Source organism: Convolutriloba macropyga, chromosome 7 (genome assembly GCF_964194025.1).
Source record: "Convolutriloba macropyga chromosome 7, txConMacr16.3, whole genome shotgun sequence".
NCBI lineage: Eukaryota > Metazoa > Xenacoelomorpha > Acoela > Convolutidae > Convolutriloba > Convolutriloba macropyga.
Window position 1 is genome coordinate 6,619,217 of NC_134474.1, and position 14,836 is coordinate 6,634,052.

Genomic DNA, 14,836 nt, shown 5'->3' on the forward strand with positions numbered 1-14,836 from the left:
TTTTCAAAAACATACAAATCATTCAACAAACCACTGAGCGATTACAATTTTGTCATATAGGGCCGATTAAACTTGTTGTTAATACGATTACAAGAAATGACGATTAAAAAAAATCATATATCAATCATTAATTACGACCAAAACAATGTCTATATTTGAAAAAGAATTAATAACAAAATACCTGGTATCAGATAAAACATATAATAAATTAATTTATACTTCATTAGAAAAGATGTGGGACCTATCCTCAAAGTGACTGGGTATCAGGTCGACAAAAGAGGGCAAAAGGCGGAAAGCTCAAAAAACAATTCTGTTTTTGAAAACAATGAATTTAAAAGTGCTTAAAATCTAAACTGCTTTAGGTAGTAATTGAAAGTGCTAAAACGTTCATTTATATCTCCATAGAAAGCAACTGAGACTTGTCGCTATCAATTGTTCGTCATATAACTTTAAAAACAAAAACAAATACAGGCCACAAAAACTTCAGTTAAAATTTTGTTCAAAAACGGCAAGGAAGCCATCAAAATCATAAGTGTGTCACTAAGAACAATAGAGAGTTTTAACTGCTTTAAGAACAATAGAGAATTTTAAATCCAATGAAAGCAACCATTAATGTTACAATGTAAAAAGAAAAAAAATCCTATAAAATGAATAAACAGCTAAATATCAAAATAATTCATGAAAACTCGTACTAACAAAACGGAGAAGCACTTGGTTGAAACTAAAACTGTTATAACAGTTGAAACATAGATAAATAAAAAAGATGTTGTCTTTACATAGACTAGATCACAATTTGGTCGAAAAAATATGAAAAAATTGCGAAGCTCAAAAGTGCAAAGATGTTTTGAAATCATTTTTTTTTTCAAAAATTATAACTGACAAAAGGTTTCAAATAAAGGAAGTAATGGATTAACTTGCAACACTTTGAGAAGCCAATTGCTCCAGTTGTCAATGAGACAAAATCACAAGACTTTGAATTAACCACAAATACAGGCAGAAGCCAAAACTTCACAAACAGTTTTACGACATCACATTGTTGAAAGCATTAACTTTATAGGACGTTATCTGCAAAAACATAAACTCTTTACTTTATTCGCTCTTGAACATAAAGTGTTTTTCCTTATAAAAGGACCAAGTAGAAATAACAACAAAAAGAAACACAAAAGTTGGAGAGTATTGAAAACTCAAAATTTTCGTTATGAGAAAAAATTGTCGAAGTCAAAACATATAACCAACAGATAATTCAGTGTTTGAATTGACAGTGTAGCTGAGGTATTATAACAACGTAACTGAAATTCATGATGACAAAAATGAGAGCAAAAAAGAGACAACTGAAAAAACCGTTATTTTTTGAAAAGTTTTATTTGAAAATCGTTACGACGAATGGCTTTAAAAATGAATCCTTAAATAAGTTCAACCACACGTCTATGGGAAGCACTTAAGACCTGTCATTAACAGGTAAATGTTGTCCCACAACATAAAAACGGTAAACACAGACAAAAATCAAAAATCCATTTAAATTTTGGGAGAGAACTGTGTCTCAACTCTAAAAAACAAAAATATTGAACCTGTTCTTTTGCACATTTTTGCGACGTTATACCTTTTTAACTGTGCTTTCGTTCATACGGAAGTGTCAGTATTATGATATTTAGACAAGAAAACGAACTTATTTAAGGATCTATTTTCATAGCCGTTCGTCGTAATGATTATGAAATAAAATTTTTCAAAAAAAAAACGGTTTTTTCAGTTGTCTCCTTTTTGTTCTATAAAAAAATCAGCAATTATTCTCAAAAACTATAAAAAATTCAGCAAATACTCTTAGAAGTTTTTTAGAGAACTCGTAGTATTGAAACCAAGGAACCATTATTTAAATCAAAAACCGTTAAAGACAATGATTCGTAGCTCATAGGGATTAGTTCTATGATGGTATAGAAAGAAGAAATTGATATTATTGAAATTCAGCTGTGTACTTTAATTGTTTGTTTTTGAGATATCAAAATTCCAGGTTTTTTGAATTTTTTGATACACAGATCGGATACTCAAAAAATTTTTTTTGATACACAGATCAGAAACTATGTTTGTTGATCTTTTTTTTCGAAACCTGTTTCAAAAATTGCAAAGCATCAGAGTTTACATTGTATTAAACTTGAATAATTAAATTTTCTGGTACGAGGAAACGAGAGTAAAAAATGAGATCTATGAAATAAAAACTGAAAATTAGGAAAAAATCTCATTGGTGGAAGCTTATAAAAGACACCTGCCTTTATTTTAACATGCAAAGCTGTTAACCTCGTTAGATGTGTTTCTGTCATTGAAATGCGATATATTATATAACAACATATGTTTTCTAACGAACAGACAAAAGAGTAGTGTAGTGTCTTCCTGGGCACGCAACGAGGAGGGGGGACATTTGTGTAACCCTGTGTTCGCAACGGGGGGACAAAAAAAATTTTTTCGAAAAGTTGGTATTTATTGGTGCTTTGGTAGGAGCGGTGCAAACGCCAAAAATACAAACATTTCAGAAAATTTGTTCGTGTCCCCCCCCGTTGCAAACAAATGGTTACATAAATGCCCCCCCCGTTGCATTCCCAGGAAGACACATTTTTGGTAAATTATGTTAGTTTTAGACGTTTTTGATGGGCTTGGCTTGTTTTGGATGTTAATTGGGAAGTATCACTGCTGTTTTAGTGGTTGTCTTTTTGTAATCAGACCAAGTGAGCCTCTTCATTGAAAAAAAAATTCTCATTTGGAAAAAATTTGAAAAAAAACCGGAAAATTCGAAGTTTTAAAATTGCGTGAAATGCATTTTGCGCTGGACGGCAGGACTCAAGGCGATTTAATGTTGACCTCATCTTGCCTGGTGAGCCTCATCATCGAAAAGAAACTTTGAAAAATTTCGGAAAATTTAAAAATTTTGAATTGTTAAAATTGCGTGAAATGCATTTTGAGCTGGGTTTCAGGCCTAAAGGTTAACTTTTTGCAGACATCAATTTATATTTCATTAAAATTATTTCATATGAATAATCATCAAACATTGTCGTCAATCAAGGCTCATCAACTAGTCGAAAACAAATTGTTGAGTGTATGTGATATTCTTTATTTCTGTTTCTATTAATCAGTCCGCTCAAATCCTTTTTTAACCCATTATATGATCATGCGTGAGAACAAAAGCAAGTAATAGGCAAGGAGGTGAGTGGTTGCTGCTGTGCCCGTGCTGTTGTTAGAACAGACTGTGTCACCAATCTAATTTTAGAAATAAATGTATACTAGGACTAACTACTATAGTCACTGCCGAAGATCATTTTACACGAGTAGTTGTCGTATTCGATTGTGATTGGGATACCGATCGACCGAGAGTGTCAATGAAGTTTTTCTGAATAAGTTTACCAGTTCAACTGTCTGCATCGGGTGGTTTTGTTCTTACAGTTTAACACAGTACTTGTATAGCAATAGAATAGACTTATAAGAATTTGTTTAAGTTTCAGTTAGAGTTTGATGTGTAAACAAACTATATCAGTGGTTGACGATTGCTCCTTATTTGACTTTTCTCACGATATTACGTGAACAGAAAACACGTTATGTAGTGGCTTGTGTAAAAACTTACGACTCTACTGGAACATATGTAACGGTAAAACTTTTCAATAAGGATAACTTCCGAGATCAAACCCAAGACAATAGAAACAATTGAAGCAGTGATGGTTTCAAATTCAACCAGAGAAATACACTATCTTTAGCTGAGTTTGAACAATTATCTCAAGGCTACAATTGACTCTGTGAAAAGCTAAGGACTGGACAATCAGAACAACCTATCAAAAAAGATCGCAATAAGATAATGGGATGAAAATGACGTTATCAGTTTCAAAAGAATTTTCACTATTTTATCTGCAGAAGTGAGCCAATACTTGATACTAAAGAAATCAGCAACAGGTTTGCTTACAGTTTGCATGAGAATAACAGCTTTTGTTGAATAAAAGGTCAACATTATCATGTTATTGCAGCTTTGAATCAAGCACCAGAGGTTTTCAAAAAAAACTCTTCAAAACCCCATTCATTATCTTGCCTATACACATGTTCTATTCTATTCCAAAAAAAAACAATCTGTCAATTTCACTTTTCACGGCGAATTTTTTGAGATGTTGCAGCAAGCAGTCATTTACGATCACCAACATCAGCATGATTTATATAGCTCCAAAAGCACGCTTCCAAATATCTTTGAACTAAAGACTGTCAAAAAAAATATTCATGTTCAAACTGATTTCATACCAACTTGTACTTTTAACCAGAAGACTTTCAACCGATTTTTTTTGTATTTATCAGAAGAATTCTTATGCAGAATTTTTAAAATTTAATGATATTATTATTAGTGGATATGGCTCCCTGAATGTTGATAATGAGAATGTAAAAAAATTGACTTTCGATTTGAATTTAAAAATTAAACCCACAATTTTCATTAAAAAACGAGCCATCTAGCTTCAAAGGAATAAAGTTACTAATTTATGAACACAGTTGATGCTAAAGAATTTAAATTGATTGATTTGTCCTACCTCATATGCTTAGCGAATCGTAGTAAATCATCATCATTCATGTAGTGTACATAAGGATAGCTATATGTGGAAATAATATGAGCAATATAAATACAAAAGAGTCTACACAGTTTTGAGTTTGGGCTTTGAATTGGCTGTAATCTGAGACATTGAACAACCTCTTCTTCGAAGTAAAACTGCAGCAGTCGAGTGTATACAATATGGTAGCAATCCAGTGCTTGCCCAAGTGGAACAGCAAAGTATATTGTTTTTTTTATATAATTACAAATCAGTAGCCAATGACTACCCGATGATGTCGATTTTGAGGCATTGTCCACAGCAAAGAAATTATCTTGCAGTCTTGGAAAATTATCAGCTGCAAAAACTCCGCAAAACTTGTGCTTCCGATGAACACATTTACTTATTTGATAACTTATCTCAAAATTATCTATCAACGGATATGTAATAACCGCGTTCTTGTTAGCTTTTTGTTCAGAATTGACGTAAGAAGTTGAACTTTGATCGCCTAGGAGTAAAATTTCAACGTTGTCACTTCCAGGTGTTCCGAAATTGAGCTCCACTGAAATTGAACAATTTGTTAATTCAGGATGAATAAAATTGTGTGAAGCCTCCTGTGTTGAAGTAAGGTCGAAGTCCAAAATAAAGTGATTTGGATAATCGGCTGGGGGAATGCCGTGACCACTTTTATCAATAAAATCTAGAGCTTCAAGCGTGTTGAAGTAGACTCGCTGATCTGACGTTGTTGAAATTGGTGCTTCAACAACCGGTAGTCCATTTCGATGAATTAATATTGAATTTCTGGTAATGGAAAGGATTCGTTTTGTTAGTTCCTAAATAAGATTGATTGGTTGATATTGCAATAATCATTTTTCGAACCGGTTCTTTGGAGAAGACGTCTTCTTGACTCCAACTGCGCATGCCAGCAGTGGCAAGAAAAGTTCTGGGCAACACTTCCGTGTACCGGTAGACAGCTGGTGTTTTCAGCAAAAATTTTTCAATCGCAGACAACACATGATCAGCCACGGTCATTTTGCGCACGTAAAGATTTGCTTCAACAATTTTTACTCTGTAAGGTTTTTTAGACTCGGATAAGACAGTAAAATCGTTTGCTGACCTTCTGAAGGAGATGCGTAGGGTAACATGACATAAAGATGTTTGTCACAGGTCAATATATCACTGGCGGGTTTTGCAAAGAGAAAACATTCCAGAGAATCAGCAACTAAAGCTTTCCGTGCAGCAACATCAGAAGAATGTTGTCAGCTTCATCAATTTTTGCCGGTTCGTCTTCATAATAATAGCCTTGACAAACTAGCCAAGAGTTCTTGCTGTTCTTCCGGATGAGAACTCTGTTTCTATGAAAGCCTTGTGTTCGTCGTTGCCGTTTGTATTCGACAATTTAACATCATTTGCCAAGACTGTACACTCTGAAAACAGAAAGTGCACTGCGGTATTGCTAAAATACGGCAAATCTGTGTTTTTTGCATCAGTGCCAGTTCTCAAATCAGCGCCATTGGTTCGCAATATTTTGCATTTTTTTTTCAAATAAAAACTTTTGTGAATCAATAAACTTGTTCCTGTCGCCAACAAATTCAAAATCCAGCATTGGACTGTCCGGTGAATATGATGGACTAACCTTTTGTATAAAAGCATTGTCAAAGGTGATAAGGAGAGGCTAATTTTCAAACAGGTCTAAAGTTGTGTGTGTTGTCTCTGCTGGCAATAAGTTAGCATTCAATTTTCACTTTGGAAAAGAACTCTGACCAACTTCTCAGTAACGGTTGTTTTCTCTGAATGATTTTTCGAGATTTGACAGGAACACTCAGTTTCTGTTTTTATGAACATTGCCACCACGAACACCTCCTATTCGAGCGCTTGAGCCGCCGACTTTTTTCTTTACCGTTTTCTGAACAGTTGATTTGAGTGTTTCTTTAGGACATTTCTTTTTGGTGACAACGTCCACAATCTCTGTTGCCGCCTGTACAAACAGTTCTCTTCCAATCTTTTTAACAACAGGCCACAAAAACTTTTTATCTATCGGTATAGCCGCCTTACCAATTCCAGCTGCTAATGCCCCGAAACCACTACCTCTTTGACGCTAGTGTCCTGAAAAGTATCGTGAAACTGATTGTTATTGATTATACGCTTCCATTTAGTTAAAAATTCTAAAGTTTAAAGTCAGAATAACTTTCCTCGTAAATGGAACAAATTTGCCGCCACTCATTGCTAAATTGTCAAAAGAATCTATCATTTCATAGCCATTATGAGTGCCTGAGCCATCTTTGATTCCTCCAAAGCCCAGAATGCTTGGCATTTCTTAGTCAAGAAACGTAGTTTCTTCATTTTACCAAAGAACAAAACCAAAACTCCAGTGATTTTATTATACTGATGACTGAATTTAGTTAACTAGTCGCTGCTTTATGGCTTTTATCAGGAGTTCTCAATTCTTGTAGCTTCCAGCATTTATCAAGACTGTGTCCCCTTTGTATGGTTTTGAGATAGCACCAAATGGAATACTTCTCTGCTGGTTTTTGTTACTTTCAGAGGAGTACTTTTTGATTTGAGTATTATTAACGTGGTTGATTCTGGATGGGAAGATAATTTTACTCAAAGATTCTCTCCAATCACCTTCCAGGCTGATTTCTTCATTGAAAAAGTTTTTGAAGTTAGCCAAGTGCTCTCTGGAATGATGTAAATGGAAGCTGATGCGACTAAATGTATGGTAAACTCATTCATGCTTTGTGAACGCTTCGCTATTGTCAGCAACTTTCTCTAGTTCCAGCTGATAGAACTTGCCCCTGATTGGATCCTGACTCGAATCAATTAGGTTGTATGTTGGAGGTTTTATCGTTGGAATATCGTAAACTTCAAACACTTCGTTGGTAAATGTTTGTTTATAACCTTTTCGGAAGGGTAAGTCAAATTTTGATATTCTAACAAAATCACCAATTCGAAATTTGTGTAGACTAACTAATTTTTCGGACGCAATTGCGTTTAATGATAACAGATAAGGAACGTCTTTTTTGGTTACTTTGTTCTGAGCAGTTTTTGTTACACGGTTGATGCGTGAGTTTATTGTTTGCACAAAGTTTTTCAACTGAGAGACGTGTGAATAAGTCCATTTTTCTTCCAGATACTTGTACATAAAGTTCTTTAAAAAGCGGATGTTCCTTTCAGCAAAAGCAGACTTCTTCACGGTGAAAGTTGGATAAACTTCAACGTTTCTCCTCTGGCAAAGTGTTTTGAAATTTCCTCTAAACTTATTCGCAGCATCCACCCAAACTATTTTCGGCTGTTTATGCTTAATCAAATGTTTGAAGGCATCAGCTGTTGTTGTTGTTGCATATTTTGATTTAAGTGGTTCGACACGTAGATAGCGTGAAAGACAGTCAACAGCAATAAATAAGTACTTAATACCTGAGTTTTGTTTTGACAGTTTGTCCATTTGTGCCAAGTCAGGAGACCAAAATTCATCAAGGTCATATGCAATAACTTTCAAACGTGCAAAATTTTTTTGAAATCGTTTTTATTTTGTGTGATCATTCTTGTTATTAGAAACTGTTTCACTTTGCGAGGTTGTAAATTTGCGTTTTTTGTAAATTTTTAACGCTTCCAGACGCAGCTGGCCCTTTTGTATACATCGACTGCGGCAATTTTTCTTCACTCCTCGTAGGATTCCCACAGTTTTTCCTTCTGCTCCTTTGCTTCGTACGGAGTTTCAAAACCTTCTTCTTCTTTTTCGTCACTGTCACTGCTGCTTTCGTCTTCTGTGAATACTGCTCTGCTGGACTGTTGCTACTTCTGGTTGTCGAGTTTTTGAGGCTTTTGAGACTTTGAACGCTTTTGTTTCTGAAATCTCTTGACGACCTTTTTTTCTTTTTGTTGTGGTTTCTGGAGAATTTTTCCTGATCGAAGTTTTAGCATTGCTCATAATTACTTGTTAGTCGTTTATTTGTAACACCTTTAATAATTCAAAACAATCGGTACTGTCAATTTTTTTTGTTGGTTGTTGTAAATTGTACAAGAAAGCAAATGCGTTTATGTCTGTTGGACTGTTGTCAATATCGTCTTCACCAATAAAAAACGATTAAATTTATTGATTAGTTCTACAATATGTCCTGACTTTAAATATTTCGAAAGAGGCAAAAGAGAGCATAATGTTTTTAGGACTTGTACTGCCTGTTTATTTGAATTGCCGACACAATTTTTGTCAACAACATCAACACCAGAGTCTTCTTGCGGCAATTTTTCATTGATGTGCGCTTTATTTTGTTCCTTTGATCGCATTCTATTTATAATTGACAGCTATGCCGATTTGTGTTTAACGTAAGGATCTTTTAATACCTGAGTTTGGCATGGTTCATTTTTCTTTTAGACTTTTTCGAAACTAAAATAAACTCTTCGGCAGTTGACATTTTCTACTCTTTTATGGTTGACTCAAGTACTTGTGGCAAAAATGAATAATGAGACAAACCAAACCAAAATCAGTTATTACTTTCTTCTTTTCAACCGAAACGTTTTTACGAAGAACAGTCTTGAACACGTTTTCATTTTGCATTAAATTTATGATCTGAACTTTCACATGTCCTCTGACGAATTTGTAAGCACTTTCACACAGTACTAATAAAATATTTTCATCGGAAGTGCGAAGAAATTTTCTCAACTCAGGATCAGATAGAGGTACCATTCACTTTAGTATAAAGAACTTTTTCACTTTCATTTGATATGTGTGTTAAATCGGCTTTGTCTGAAGGTATGTAGATCACCGATGGTCCAGGCACTGTAATGTTTGAGCAAATTCGAAGACAGTTGGAAGTTTATGGATGGAGATCAATCAATAATGGTCCAAATGTTTCTCTTGTTGCTATTTCATATAAAATTTTCAAAAAATGAGGAAAATTCAGTTGCTTACCGAGAAACTCGACTTGCTGAACCTCACGTGGTGATAAGAAAAAAATGATATGAGTTGTAATCAAATCTATTGTTCGTGACCATTTACTTTGTTGGTAAAGATTGTGGTTCACATAAATGATATTGATGTTCTTGTGTCGGTAGCCAGCTTGACAAACTCTTTGTCATTAAAAATGTCCTCGCAAAAATCGTCAAATATAAGTAATATATTTTCAATATATTTCAAAAACTCCAGATTTGTGAATTTTCGAAAAACAATGTTTGAATGCTGGTCAATTTGTGAGTATGTTGGTCGCATTTCGTGGTAGAGAAAAATAATATTTTTAAACTTTGGATAAAATTTGTTTCCTGCTATTATTCTGAAAATTAATTTCGTTTTACCACAACCCGACTGACCTACCACGGCCATGAAAATTCTGTCACTGGCAGGGACTATTTTGTTCATAATCCAGGGTTTGGTAAGATATATCCACTAAACTCGATAGAATCGAAGTCCAAACTGATCGAAGTCCTCACAAAATAGTTTAAATACAGTCAACTTCACAATGCAAAGAACTATTAGCAACAAAATTACAATTTGAACAGAAAATACAATTTCCAACCGTGATTATGTTATCTGGTTACAAAATTTCCAAATAGATTTACCACTTCTTTCTTTTTGGAAAAGAATCTCTTGTACAACTTGATCAACTGTTACTTGATCCATCGCGAAAAAAAATGAGTAAAAAATATCTTATATTGAATTTTTCATTGATTTACACAAACAGTTTATAACAATTAAAATCCCTCAATAATTCATTCATGTGCACCATGAAACATGCAGGTAATCTTGTAATCTTTTCATAATACACAATTTTTTTGACCTTGTACGTTTTTACGAGTTCTTGAATTTCTTCAGGCAACATTTCGTCATTTTTATCAACTTCTTTACCAGTTAGATGTCTCGATATTAGTAGAAGTTTTGGAGGCGAGCCTTTGCATTGACCTTCCCACATTTTGTTTTCTCCTCTGAACAAAAGTTTCGATGTAGAACACCAAGTGTGTAATTGAACGAATTTCCTCCTCTGTCAAAAACACCCTACCTTTTCTCGGACGAGTTTGAGTACCACTTTTTATTGCTTCTCGTTTGCAAATTGAAAGGTTCAGTGTCCCGTCCTTTGTGATCAAGGCGCAAATGGTCGAATTCGCTGACAAGGGTGCTTCCACTTCCGTCAATTGCACTCTCATTAGTCAACCAGTCAAAATAGAAACAGGCTTTTTCTCGTGCACAGTGATTATTGAAGCTACCACGCTGAGTTGAGCTATGATTGCACAGTTAACTGTAAAAAACGGTAATGTATTTTAGGACACTCAACATATTTATATCGATTACTGACACAATCGAACAACTCCGATAAAAATTGAGTCTTTTCCAAACTTTTAGCATAATAAACTGCTCTCGGGTTTCTTAAGCGAACGCTATGAACAATTTGTGTCAGATAAATGTGAGGATAGTTTACAGACTTGCAATCTAAGCCGTGTAAGTTTTTAGATAAACAATGAATTGAAGTTTCCTGCGGATTTGTCACATCGGAAGTTCTTAACAATAAACACTAAAATTCTTAACAATAAACTTTTCGTTCCTGTGACGGCAACCTTCAAAGTCTAACACAACTGTTTTACTGCTGAACTTTCCAACAATTGATAAATTTTTGAGTGGAAAACTTTAAAATACAAACAAAACAGAACTCCTGTCAAATGTCCAGTAAAGCAACAGTTAAGCTTCCAGGGAAGCATGTACGAGTAGCCTGGTTTTTCAGTGTAGAGCTCCTGGATAAAACCACCAGTGTCATGCAAAATTGCATGTAATTGTAGAAATTTTGAATTCTTTAGTTGTGAATCTAAAAAGAGTTATCTACTCCAATAAGTCCTCCGTATGGTCGAAGTTCCAAAGCATTATCATAATCAAAATTTTCTTTTTGACTGAATTATTCACTTGCTGCTAAAAAGCAGTTCAATCTCAACGAATTCTTTGGGTACGTTGTGGCTATTAACAACTACTTCTCATGAATGTTTTTCAAACAATATCTACAAACAATTGGTTTATCAAGATGCATTGCGAGTTAGATTGAAGCCGACTAAAACGTTTAAAAAAATAGACAGTTTAATTTCCTCTTTGGAGAAATCAAATCAATCTAATTCATAGAGGAGGAGATAGCAAAACTATTTGTCAGCTGGAGTTGAAAGCGTTTAAAGTAAATAAATGGTTTTTCATGTTTTCCTAGATATATCGGAAAACGGTAGCACTTTTATACAAACTGTCATTCATTAGAAAGTCAGCAACACCAAAAACGAATTTGCCTATTATTTCCGTTTCATAGCACTAATGTGAACATAAGGTACTGTTGCAACAACAACAACCAATTTAAAGGGTTCTATATTGATTCTAAAAATGGCTTCGCGGAAAGATAAGAGCTTTTGTGGATTACACTAATGGTTTCAAATCTGTGTTCATTTTAGATAACGAGAGTACATTTAATGTAGCATAAAAACTGCCGACATTAATGAAAATAACTCCTTGTCCATGTGCATTAATCTTTGTAGAGCATAAACCTTTCTAAATATAGTAGTACAACACCCAAGAAATTTGTATTCGACTTTTCGCTCGAACCAGATTCGTTCATTACTTTATATCTAAACTTTTCATATTCTGTCTTATACGCTGCAACTGTGCTGATATTTTTTGTGCTTTGATAATTCTTGTTAATAAAAATTATTCAGATAACATCATCAATAATAAACTCAATTTTTTAACCGTATTCTTCTAAGATTCCTTTAACAGTATTTTTTGGTATATTTTCCAGTCTTCAACAAGTTATTCAAGTCCACTTACATGTGTGTAAACAGAAGAAGTTATCAGTGAATAATTGCAATGTTTCCCATTGCAACCATACTAAAAGAGAAGTCTTCTACCAGTAGTCGATCAATTGAGTACGAGACTTTAGAAAAAGAAAATATTGTTATCGTTCAGCAAGAGTGTCAATGTGAAGAATGGAAAACTGTGAAACACATGGCATTGCCTGTTGTTACTTATATACTCTGGAATTTGCAGCGGGTTGTACTCGTGAGATTTGATTTTAGACAAACGCTCTGAGAGATGACATCAGAAGGATTTTCTATGATTACGATGTTCAAGAAATACCTATCTACGACAATCAGGAAGAATATTGGCAGGAATTGGAACTCATTGAAATTTTTTTGAAAATCCCTGCTATTATTTAAATTCCAGATTCAACAACCACCAACTTAGAAAACTCGATAACCTCTACAGTAATTACAGCAAGTGTAATCAAAACACCCGCATGTAGTAGGCTTGTGGCAACCAACAGTCTTGAGACACCGCCTGTCAGCTCTTCTTCTGTCTTGCTCCAAAAACGTAAATTTTAATTGAGTCTCTTAATACCTCAAAAGTTATAAACTTGCGAATTTCATTTGCTCAACCTCCAAAAACTACTAATATTGAAAAAAAATATTGTTCGTTGATTTTTTAATGTCTTGATTGTTTGTTGGTCTCTCTCTAGTTTTCTCTCATTTGATTGTTAAAAGTATCTTCAGAGAAAAGAAATACTTTCAAGATGATAAATTCAATATGTTTTCCTCGTAGTACTCAAGTTTTTGTTCAAATAAATTATATCTGTTAGGTCAAGCGCAAGACATAAAAAGATGATTTACTTCCTTATTGTCTTTGTTTTTTAAGTAGAGTAACAAGTTTTCACACAGGCAGCTACGAAACGTCTTTTTGAGAAAAGACAAAGAGGGAACAATCTTCAATCACTGACATAGTTTGTTTACAAATCAAACTCTACCTGAAACTCAAACAAATTCTTATAAGTGTGCTCTGTTGCTATACATGTATTGTGTTAAACTGTAATAACAAAACCACCCAATGCAGACAGTTGAACTTGTAATCTTATTCAAAAATACTTCATTGACACCCTCGGTCGGTCGGTCTCCCAACCACAATCGAATACGACAACTATTCTTGTAAAATGACCTTCGGCAGTGACTTTAGTAGTTAGTCCTAGTATACTTTTATTTCTAAAAATAGATTGGTGACACAGACTGTTCTAACAACAGCAAAGGCACAGCAGCAACCACTCATCTCCTTGTCTTTTACAATATTTTAATCTCATGCATGATCAAATAAAGGGTTAAAAGAAGATACCACAAACACTCAACAATTTGTTTTCGACCAGTTGATGAGCCTTGATTGATGACAATTTTTGATGATTAATCATTTGATATTATTTTATTGCCATGTAAAATGATGTCAACAAAAAGTTAACTTTTAGGCCTGAAACCCATCGCAAAATACACTTCACATAAATTTAACAATCCAAATCTTTCGGATTTTCCCGAAATTATTAAAAATCTATTTGATGATGAGGCTCACCAGGTAAGATGTGGTCAAAAATTGTCTTTAAGTCCTGAAACCCAGCGCAAAATTCATTTCACGCAATTTTAACAATTCAAAACTTTTAAATTTTTTCAAAATTTTTCAAAGTTTTTTCCGATGATGAGGCTCACCAGGCAAGATGAGTTCAACAAAAAATCGTCTTTGAGTCGGCTCACCTGGGTTGATTACAAAATGACAACCACTAAAACAGCAGTGATACTTCCCAACTAACAACCAAAACAAGCCACACCCATCAAAAACGTCTAAAACTAACAAATTTTACCAAAAATGTGTCTTCCTGGTTACGCAACGGTTGGGGGACATTTGTGTAACCCTGTGTTTGCAACGGGTGGGGGGGTGAGCACAAAAAAATCTTTCGAAAAGTTAGTATTGTTGGCGTTTTGCACCGCTCCTTCTAAAACGCAAATAAATACCAACTTTTCGAAAATTTTTCGTGTCCCTTTCCCCCTCCCCCCCCCCGTTGCAAAAACAGGGTTACACAAATGCCCCCCCCCCCCCCCGTTGCGTGCCCAGGAAGACACTATACTACTCAAAACATTCCTGGACAAGACAGTTCCAAGTAGCAAAATATTCCCAGACAAAACAGTCCCAGGCAAAAAAGTCCCAAGAAAACAGACAAAACATTCCGAGACAAAATATTCGGAACTAATAATAGAGTGAAAAATGTGCACATCAATTAAGAAAGAAACCCCTTAAAGTATTCATATAATTGTATATTTCTTTGAACGAAAATTATGCAGATTACAACATAATTTTTGACAAATAATGTATTTTTAAACCACTTTTTGTTTTAGTCCTAATTGATATAAATTAAAAACAAGGCATTCAGAAGCCTAACTTATAGATTATGTTTGTTAATTGTTTGTAGATTATATATACATTTGTTTAAATATTTTATTTGGGACTATTTTGTCTAGGACTGTTTTGT